We start from the raw sequence: 9,793 nt of genomic DNA, 5'->3' as shown, positions 1-9,793 counted from the left end.
GAAATTGGCACTTTCGAGACCAGGGAGGAGAGACCAGTGGCAGTGGTCCTCCAACTGCTGTGCTGTTTGCCCTATTGTTTATTTATTACCACCGTTAACTCTCTTCATTTCCCCTGTCATCCTTGGACCCTAAGAACTATACAGGAACCTTGCCTAGGCAGTGAGAGTCCTGGGCTTGGCCCTTCCTGCAGTGACTATAGCTCTATGATTACCAGCGACCACCAGAGGGCGCAGGGGCAGAGGAGTGGTCCCGTACTCAGCTATGAACAGTGCTCTAGTGGCAGCACCTGGTTAATTTTGTTTCCCAGTGGAGTTTGGCTTTTATTACCACTTCTGAGACATATATGACCCCCGCTGGTGTGAGCATCGGGGAGTTGTCTAGTGATATTTAATTGCCAAGATTTTTAATGCTGACTGTATCTATGAACATCTCCGACTCTAATCCATTCTGTAGCCGATGACACTGTTAATAGATAGTTAGTTATAGATTTGAGGAATTAGCCAGGATTAGTAAGTGTTGGTTGTATTGCTGTGAACTAATTTATTACTGAAACTTTGTTTGGTAGGCTAGTTAGGCTAGTTAGGTAGGCCTAGTTAGTGGCGAGCCCGAGCCCACCGTAGTGGGGAGCTCTCGCCAGGAAATTAGATTAGATAAGGGACGGCAAGGATATGGGGGAGCCACCCATGGGTCTGGGGATCCCAGTGTTGATGGGACGGGGCAAATACGACGGTAGACGGTGGCCATATGAGAGAAGATGGGCGAGATGCAGATATGCTCGCCCACCTTCTGACCTCCGATCTATCCCGAGGAACGTAGGTGGTAGTGCTCAGGGTTACTCTGCTTCGTCACTGGTGTTGATAAATGCCAGGTCCATAAATAATAAGACCGCTGTTCTTCGAGGATATCTCGAGGACCAACCGATGGACCTGGCATGTATCACCGAGACCTGGGTGCGAGAAGGGGAGACCGTTGCCTTGGGCGAGGTCTCCCCACCAGGTTTCGCGTGTCTCCACCGGTCGCGAACACAGGGCCGGGGGGGTGGCACTGTTCATCCGAGATACTATCCCCTTTAGGGCTGTCCCTGTCCCAGAGATTACAGGTCTGGAATGTGTTGGCCTGGAGTGGATGGCTGTGGAGAGGTTGGCAGTCCTCCTGGTGTACCGGCCGCCTAGCGCACCAGGGGACAGCCTGCCGCAGCTGCTGGAGGTGGTGGCTGACTGGGCGTTGCGGTTCCCCAGACTTATTGTCTTGGGTGACTTCAACGTCCATGTCGACACCGCCTCGTGTGTGGTGGCTGCGGACCTGGTATCATCCATGGCGACGCTGGGCCTCTCCTTGGTAAGTTCTGGCCCCACTCATGAGGCTGGGCATACACTTGACCTGGTCTTTGGGTCAGGAATTGATATGGTCATATCCTCTGCTGACAGAGTGCCATGGTCTGACCATTTTGCCCTGAAGGTTCGGATGGACGTGCCACACCAACCCTGTCTAGGCGACGGGCGGATTTATGCCCGCCCGCGGAGACTTATGGATCCTTCTGGATTCCTGAATGCTCTGCGGGACCCTGAACCTACCGGCACCCTCGATGGGCAAGTGGAAGACTGGAACTCCCGCCTTTCCAATGCCATTGAGGCTGTTGCTCCCCGGCGCCCTCTGCGCCCCCGGTCAAGGCTAGCTCCTTGGTACACTGAGGAGCTACGCTGTATGAAACGGGAGCTCAGACGGCTAGAGCGAGTGTGGAGGAAATCTCGTGACGAGGCCGCGCGAACATCTTATAGGACGTTTATGAAGGCCTATGAGATGGCAACGAAGGAGGCGAAGAGGACTTTCTTCTCCTCCTCTCTTGCATCTGCTAGCTCTCGCCCAGCACAATTATTCCGTATAATTCGGTCACTCACCTCGTTGTCTGAGGGTTCTACAAATCAGCAATTGGCTATTAGCTGTGAGGCATTTATGAGCTTTTTTGCAGACAAAGTCGCGTCGCTCCGCCAAGACCTTCCTTCCACCTTAGAGACAATACGTGAACTGGAGGCTCCCTTGCCGTCTTCTGGCCCTTGTCTGGCCCAGTTCTCCCTGCTCTCTGAAGCCGCTGTTGACAGGGTCCTGGCTGCTGTTAGACCTACTACCTGTCCTCTGGATCCGTGCCCCTCCTGGCTTATTAAAACATGCCGGGCGGAGCTACGACCCCACCTGTTGAACATCATCAATAGCTCCCTTGAGCAAGGAGTTTTTCCGGGTGGGTTGAAGGAGGCAGTGGTCCGCCCACTCTTGAAAAGACCATCTTTAGATCCTAGTGATCTGGCCAATTACCGCCCCGTCTCGAATCTTTCGTTTCTGGGGAAGGTAATTGAGAGAGTGGTGTTGGAGCAGCTTCAGGGCTTCCTGGAGGACGCATCGGCTTTTGATCCCTTCCAGTCCGGCTTCCGTGCTGGGCATGGGACGGAGACCGTTCTTGTCGCCGTCACAGACATGCTCCGTATACAACTAGACCGAGGCGGATCGGCGCTGCTGGTGTTGTTAGATCTCACCGCAGCGTTTGATGTGGTTGACCACGACCTCTTGACCCACCGCCTGGCCGTTTCCGGGGTGCGAGGCACTGTCCTTCAGTGGATTGCCTCGTTCCTCCGGGACCGGACTCAGCAAGTGTGGTGTGGGGACCAAGCCTCCCGAAAGTGCCCACTTCAGTGTGGTGTGCCTCAGGGAGCGCTGCTGTCCCTGCTATTATTTAACATCTATATGCGACCCCTTGCTCAGTTGGTACGGAGCTTTGGGCTGACCTGTCACCAATATGCTGATGACACTCAGCTCATTCTGTTGATGGAGGGGGGAGCGGTCATCGCCCCTGCGGCTCTGCAGCACTGTTTGGAGGCGTTTGCTGGGTGGTTGAAACAGAGCAGGTTGAAACTGAATCCATCGAAGACGGAGATCCTCTGGCTGGGTCGGGGGGGAGGAGTTGGGGACTTCCAGCCGCCGGTGTGGGAGGGGGCTACATTGGCACCGGCCTCCTCCGTCCGCAACCTGGGGGTCCACCTGGATTCGTCTCTTTCAATGGAGACCCAGGTGGCCCATGTAACCCGGGTTGCGTTTTTCCACCTTCGTCAAGCCCGACGGCTGGCCCCCTTCCTCTCTCAAACGGATCTGGCCACTGTGATCCATGCAACGGTCACCTCCAGGTTAGACTATTGCAACTCGCTCTACGCAGGCCTTCCCTTGCGTCTGATTCGGAAACTAAAACTGGTCCAGAATGCAGCGGCCCGTCTTCTTACAGGGGGTGCCGCCAGAGACCATATTTCACCTGTGTTGCGTCACCTGCACTGGTTACCGGTTGAATTCCGAATCATTTTCAAGGTGTTGGTATTGACCTTTAAGGCCTTGCGCGGTCTGGGACCTCCGTACCTGCGGGACCGCCTTGCCCCATACGTCCCAAATCGGCCTCTGCGTTCTGCAGAGGCCAACTTACTGGTGATCCCTGGCCCCTCAATGATGTGGCTGGCCTCTACCCGGGCCAGAGCCTTTACAGCTCTGGCCCCTGCCTGGTGGAACGCTCTACCTCCAGCTACGCGGGCCCTGCGGGATCTTAATGATTTCCGTAGGGCCTGCAAGACAGAGCTGTTCCGCCGGGCTTTTGGGGAGGCCGGCCGCTGATGGCTCCCCCCCTCCCTCCTTCCCCTCCTCTTATGTCATCTATGGACCATGCCGTCCCTTCCCTCCCCTTCCTTTTCCTTTGAGGGGATTTAGTAGATGGACGCCATTGATATTTTGTTGTTAGAACGCTGCTTTTAATGGGGTTGGTTTTAATGACGTAGAGCCATTATCTAACGTTTATTTAAATTTGGTTTTATTGATTTAATGTGCTCTACCTATTTACCTGTACACCGCCCTGAGCCCTCTGGGGGAGGGCGGTTTATATATACAATAATAAATAAATAAATAAATAAATAAATAAATAAATAAATAAATAAATAAATAATAAAAATGCAAATCAACATTACTCAGTGATTAAAAACAAACACTATTTTTTAAAAAAGTTTTATTTGGTATTTATAAATCTGTCATTGAGTTTATTTCTCATGCACACCTTTCTGCACAGTCTGATGGGAGGTGTGGTCACCCCAGTATTTAATTATCTGATCTGTTAATTAATCATCAGGTAGAATAGATTTTACCTACTGTGCAAATGCAAAAGACTGCACTTCCACAAGGAAACAATTCTACCACCAGAGCTACTAAACAGCTGCAAAGCTGTTCAGCAGCTGTTCAAGGCAGACATAAAACCTTCAAACTGTTCAAAATGAAGGACTTTACGCTGTCTCCAGCTTCAGTGGCAGAGAAGGACTGATTAGTGAGTCAAAGAGATAGACACTGGGCATCTTTTCTCTACTGCTCTGACACTACCCCTGTGATATGTAGGCTGCTGCTCTCAGAGAATGTCCTTCCTTCCTTCTCCTCCATTCTTACATGCACACTTCATCATCTTGTACCATGTGTGAAGAGGTGCAAACTGCATCTCTTTCCATCTAGATGGTTACATTAGAATAGAGAGCCTATCTCTTCACTTTCCTATCTAGAATGGAATTCTCTAATGAAGACTCTTGTTCTGTTCCCCAAGTAAAATATCCTAGGTGCCCTGTACTCGGCCAGAACAGAATGGGAGACTCATAAGCAAGGTGCAACAGTTTTTTTTTTAAAAAAAGGTTTTATTGCATAGAAGAATTTAAAACCTAACTCCTCCCAGAGTCTAACTTAAATAAAGTACTTGCTTGACTGGAACAACTTGAAGCTTGAGACTTTGATTCTTTCTTGACTTCTTCCAAGAAAGTCCACTTTGTCTGTGCTTTCTCTTGGTTCCTTCAGTGTCCTCTATCTGGACTCTACTTTCTGTAACACCTTAAACTTAATACTCCTTATACACCTTAGACTATACACCTTAGACTTTTATACTCCTTATACACCTTAGATGAAAGAGATATTGCAGCCTTCCAACTCCGCTGGCACCTTAGACGAAATTAAAAAACAGGGGCACTACTAAGTAATGAAAGGAAGACTGCCTCTAGCGGGATTTCCTAAAGGGACAGGGTCTAACTAAAGTTCCCTCCCTTAGAACACTATACAAAGGAACTAAACCAATACTAGCTACAGGGACAACTGAAACTTCTCTGGGGGCATAAAACTCCCCGTCTAAAACTTCTTATGGAAGTTTTACTTCTATTAGCAAACTTGATTGCAGAATTCAACTGCGTGATTCACTGAAGTTCAGTATTCCAGATTTCACAAAAATCTGGCTCTTTCAACCATTGGGAATCCATGAGCTGGGCAAGATAAATACATATCTCTTTGATGTGCTGACTTGTTCCAAGGCTACAAGTGCTGATTTCCAGTTTTCCCATCTGGACCTTTCAAGATCTGGCAGAGGTTGATCTCAATCCTTTATGTCTTGGGTTAACTCTCTCAGCAAACACTTTCCTTGGATAACAACAGGTGCAGCAAATCCAAGACGGTCATAGATGCTGTTAACAGTAGATAACACTCTTCTTCGTGTGAAGCTTTTCTGTGTACCTGGAACTCAAAAAGTGAATTTGTCTTGTACAACATTCCAACATAAACCTAGGCTTCTTTGTATTGGTTCAAATTCTTGTCCTAATTCTAAGGTTTCCATTCCCTTGGCTCTGTCTTCTTTGGGAAAGGCTTGCAACACTTCTGGGCTGTTTGAAACAATCTTATGAAATCTTATGTTGGCTGTGGCTAACATCTGTTGTGTGTTTCTGAGAAGATCAATTGCTTCTCATGGTGCTTCTCTACGAAGAGGAACATTTTCAAAAACCCCGCAGCAAGGAGGTGGAAGAGCGGCAAAGACTCCTCCAGTGAACTGACAGAAAAGAAATCCCTCTTTGCCTCCCTCTTGTCTCGGGCCGGTGCAGGAGCGCTCGGAGGGGCTGAACGGCAGCTCGGCGGGGGGCCGCCTCTCGCAGCTCTTGTCGCTGAACCAGGCGGCCGCCTACTTGTCGGTGCCGCCGCTGTGCCACACGTGGCGGGGGCAGCGGCGGCAGCAGCTCGGGGGCCCTCCTCCTGCACACAGCCAGGCAGGCCGTGCCTTCCTTCCGTCCCTCCTCTTCCTTCCCCAGCCTGCCCCAGTGCACATTTTTCACCGGCAACGAGGAAGGTGGAAGGAGGTCTGGGGGAGCGCTTCTCCCTCGGCGCCAGTTCCTCTCGCCTAAGCTAGGGAGCGCGTGGGAAACAAATGTCTCCATGGTCAAAAGCCACGGAGGCTTTTCCAGGCGGGGGCGCTGCAGGGTTGCACAGTAAGAGGTGAGTGGGGAGTGGCCCTTGGTGTAGTTTCTGAGGGTGGTAGACTCCAAAAAACAGTAAATACCAACATTCTTGGTGTTCTTCAATATCAGGAGCCTTCTCTGAATGGTTCTTGTCTCTCATGGTATTGATAAACTCAATAACATCCTTGTTTAATTGTGGCTTTCTCTCCATGTTTCTCTGGAGAACTTTCAGGGGTTGCATTGCCATGACACGATTGTTTGGTAGCTTGCTTCCTGGTTCTTTAAAGGGCAGGGGTGCAGTGCAATTACCTTGTTTGTCTTAGATACATTCCCTTTCCATAATAGATAGGAAATGCTTGTCTTCTTTAGATAAAGCTAACTGGTTATCATGAGCTGTTGTTTTGAACACTGGTGATTCTGAATTTTCTATTTTCTGATACCATATCTGGGTGTGATTTGGACAGTCTGACATCTGTTTGGGATGTCCATTTGGCATGAAGTTCATGCAAAAGGTATGTGCATGTGAAGGTATTCTCTTGCGGTTCAAACAGACTGGGCCTAGGATAGTCCATCCTAGTTGCAACTTCTGGGCAAACAGTGACCCTGGCACACCTTTCACTTGCTCTTTGAATGCAAACAAATCTGGGCAATCTGAACAGATGAGCAGAAGCATCTTGGCATTCAAATCGAGCTCTGGTACCTCCTCTGCTATAGGTTTCAGATGCTCAAGACGCATCGCAATGCTTTTTGTAGGAATTTGTCATTCATCCTTGGGATGTGTTGACACTCAATAAATGTAGGTAATTTAAACTGCTTTGTGCCATCAATGGTTTGCAGAACAAATCCCAAGGCTGTCCTTTCTGTCATGACCTGGTCTTCACAACATGTGGTCAAGACATATTCTGTTTCTTCTGACTGTATGTTAAACATCTCAAAAAACTCTGGGGTGGCTAATGAAGTGTCGCTTTGTGAATCTAATACCACATACATATGTTTGGCTTGATTCGGTTAGTCTTCTGAATAAACACCTGCAAGGCAAATTGGATGGCAAGTGCGAATCTTCTTTGCTCCATCATACAAGGCAGTGCATGTTGCTGTAGCAGCTTTGGTCTCTTTATGTTGTGATGGTTCTGCAGAAGTTTTTTCTGTCTCTTTAGGCACTTTCTTTGGTGGCTGTGTAGGTGCTCTATGGTGTCGTGCTGAACAGTGTTTCTCACTGGGACATTCTTGACATTTTACCTTTGTTTTACAATCTTTAGCCATTTGAGTTTTGAAAGAACAGCATTTGAAGCAGAGATTCTGCTCCTTTATATAGGATAGATGTTCTTCATAAGGTCTTTCTCTGAACTCTTTACAGTTATTAAGGTCATGCAGTTTCTTGTGTACTGGACACATCACTTCTGTTGGCTTTCTGGTGGGTTGTTTAACTGAGTTTCTGTCTTTTTGACCATAACTTGTGGTTTACATTTAGGTACTTTAAGCAGCTTCTTCTCATTGTGATATAAAGAGGGAAATCCTGTGTGAGGATCGTTTCTCTCTTTAGCCATTATAGTTATGAATTTTACAAGATTTGAATATGGTGGGTACCTTTGTTGATGACTCTTTCTGTAAGTACATACTTCTTTACCGCAAGACTCTTTCAGTGGAAAGGGCAACTTGTCGATGACCTCTCCCTGAGTCAAATGCTGAACTGAGCATGCAAGTCCTGGCAACTCTGGGTTCCCTTTCACTGACTCCAACTCTGAAAGTAGATCTGCAAGATCCCACGATTTCTTGCAATGTCTCATTGTGAAATTGGGAAAAGTTTTTAGCCTTTGTAAAAGTGATGTCTCTATTTCTGAAGATCTCTATATCGCTCATCTTATCTGGTCCATGCTCAGTCTAAGGCCGTGTGAGAGTTTCTCATCTGTGCTGCATAAACTCTCTTTATCTGTGTGGAATAAGTTGGTTCTAACCAAGCTATGAGCAAGATTAATTCTTCTTCTAGAAGGAGCTTTAATTCTTTGAGGACTCTCTGGAATCCTCTTATCCTAGTTTGAAATTACGAACTGATCCCAAATATCTTTTGTTTTCAGTACACATGCATGCATGGGTAAGCTCCGTTGTGTTTTGCCTCTATGCACTTTGCTGTCATGAAAAGTTATCTCTTAGCAGAGAGAAATACCAACACAATCACACCCAAGGCTCAGCTCATGGATGATCATTGCTGTAGCATACAACATGTTGATCTCTCAAATATGTTTGACACAAAGTCTGCAGCATCCCTAAGGAAAAACTCAGGTTCCCACAGTACAAAATGCATCCAGCTGTAGACTACTATAAACTCTCCTGCCTCTACAGTCTATTAGTTGTTGTTTTTGTAAAACCTTCTTAAATGTTGTGTGCCATCAAGTCGCAGCTAACTTACGGTGACCCCATAAGGTATTTGTTAGAAATGTGGGTCCAAGGACCATCAAAATAATCTGGACAAAATTGGTGAAGCAGATAACAAAGCTTTTATTGGTTTACGGTCTTGCAAGCCCGGGGGCTCACCCAGTGGTGGACACCCAGTTCCTTTGTTCTACAGCAGTTTATATTACTTTTTCAGGATCACCCAATCCCTCCCTCACCTCTCCATTGGCTATGAGATGAGAGGGCCCAGCCTATTACAATTCATCTAGGCATACTATGTCATATATCAGATGGTATCTCCTTCAATTAATACATCTCTATATGGTCATTTCCTGTAATTAGTGTTTGGTTTTTCTTAGTTGTCAACCCTTCGTTGGTGTCTTCATGATTTAGTTCATGCACCTGCCACGTCTTTGGTTCCCTTATCTTACTGTGAAGACACCATCATATTTCAAACACCTCTTAACAAGCTCATCAGGTTCATCAAAAGGCCTTCTATCTTCGCCTCCTATAAGCGGGTACCTCTTGGCACAAGAACCTAGGTTTTCCTGACCCACTCCCCTGCTTTGAAGACACCATCCCAAGCTTGTTAGGAGCCCTCTTATCAGCAGGTGTCTGTTTGGTACAAGTCAGCTTCTTTTTTTCATATTCATGCTCCCCACCCCCCAATGATAATTTTGTGAGGTTACCAGTTGTCACCAATTGAAGCTGGTCTGCTTTCAAAACAACTTGAAATACTTTTCTATTTAAAGCAAAAATAATGCTTGGTGAGCATTTCAACTAGAACGCTTTATGCATTATTTTGTACAAGTTGTATTTGTGCAGGTACATAGAGAAAGCAATTTTCTATTTGCATACTCAAGAATGACATCACATGATGTCACATGATGAGTACAAAGACTAGTCTGAAAACACCTTGTATAATACTTTCTCCAAAACTTAGGAGGTCTGACAATGGCTGATATGTTGATGAATCACTGCTTGGCAACACCATGTTCCTCTGGAGGAAAGATGCACGCAAAGATAACAAAAATAAGTGGGTGTCAAGAAAAACCTTGTGAACTTGGGTTCAGTGTGTAAACCAGCATCATAAAACCTGATTGGGGAGAGATGAAGGTTATGTATCAGAGGG

This window comes from Sphaerodactylus townsendi, linkage group LG05 (assembly GCF_021028975.2).
Source record: "Sphaerodactylus townsendi isolate TG3544 linkage group LG05, MPM_Stown_v2.3, whole genome shotgun sequence".
Classification (NCBI taxonomy): Eukaryota; Metazoa; Chordata; class Lepidosauria; order Squamata; family Sphaerodactylidae; genus Sphaerodactylus; species Sphaerodactylus townsendi.
The sequence above is the reverse complement of the archived record's forward strand: the minus strand, read 5'-3'. Positions refer to the sequence as shown.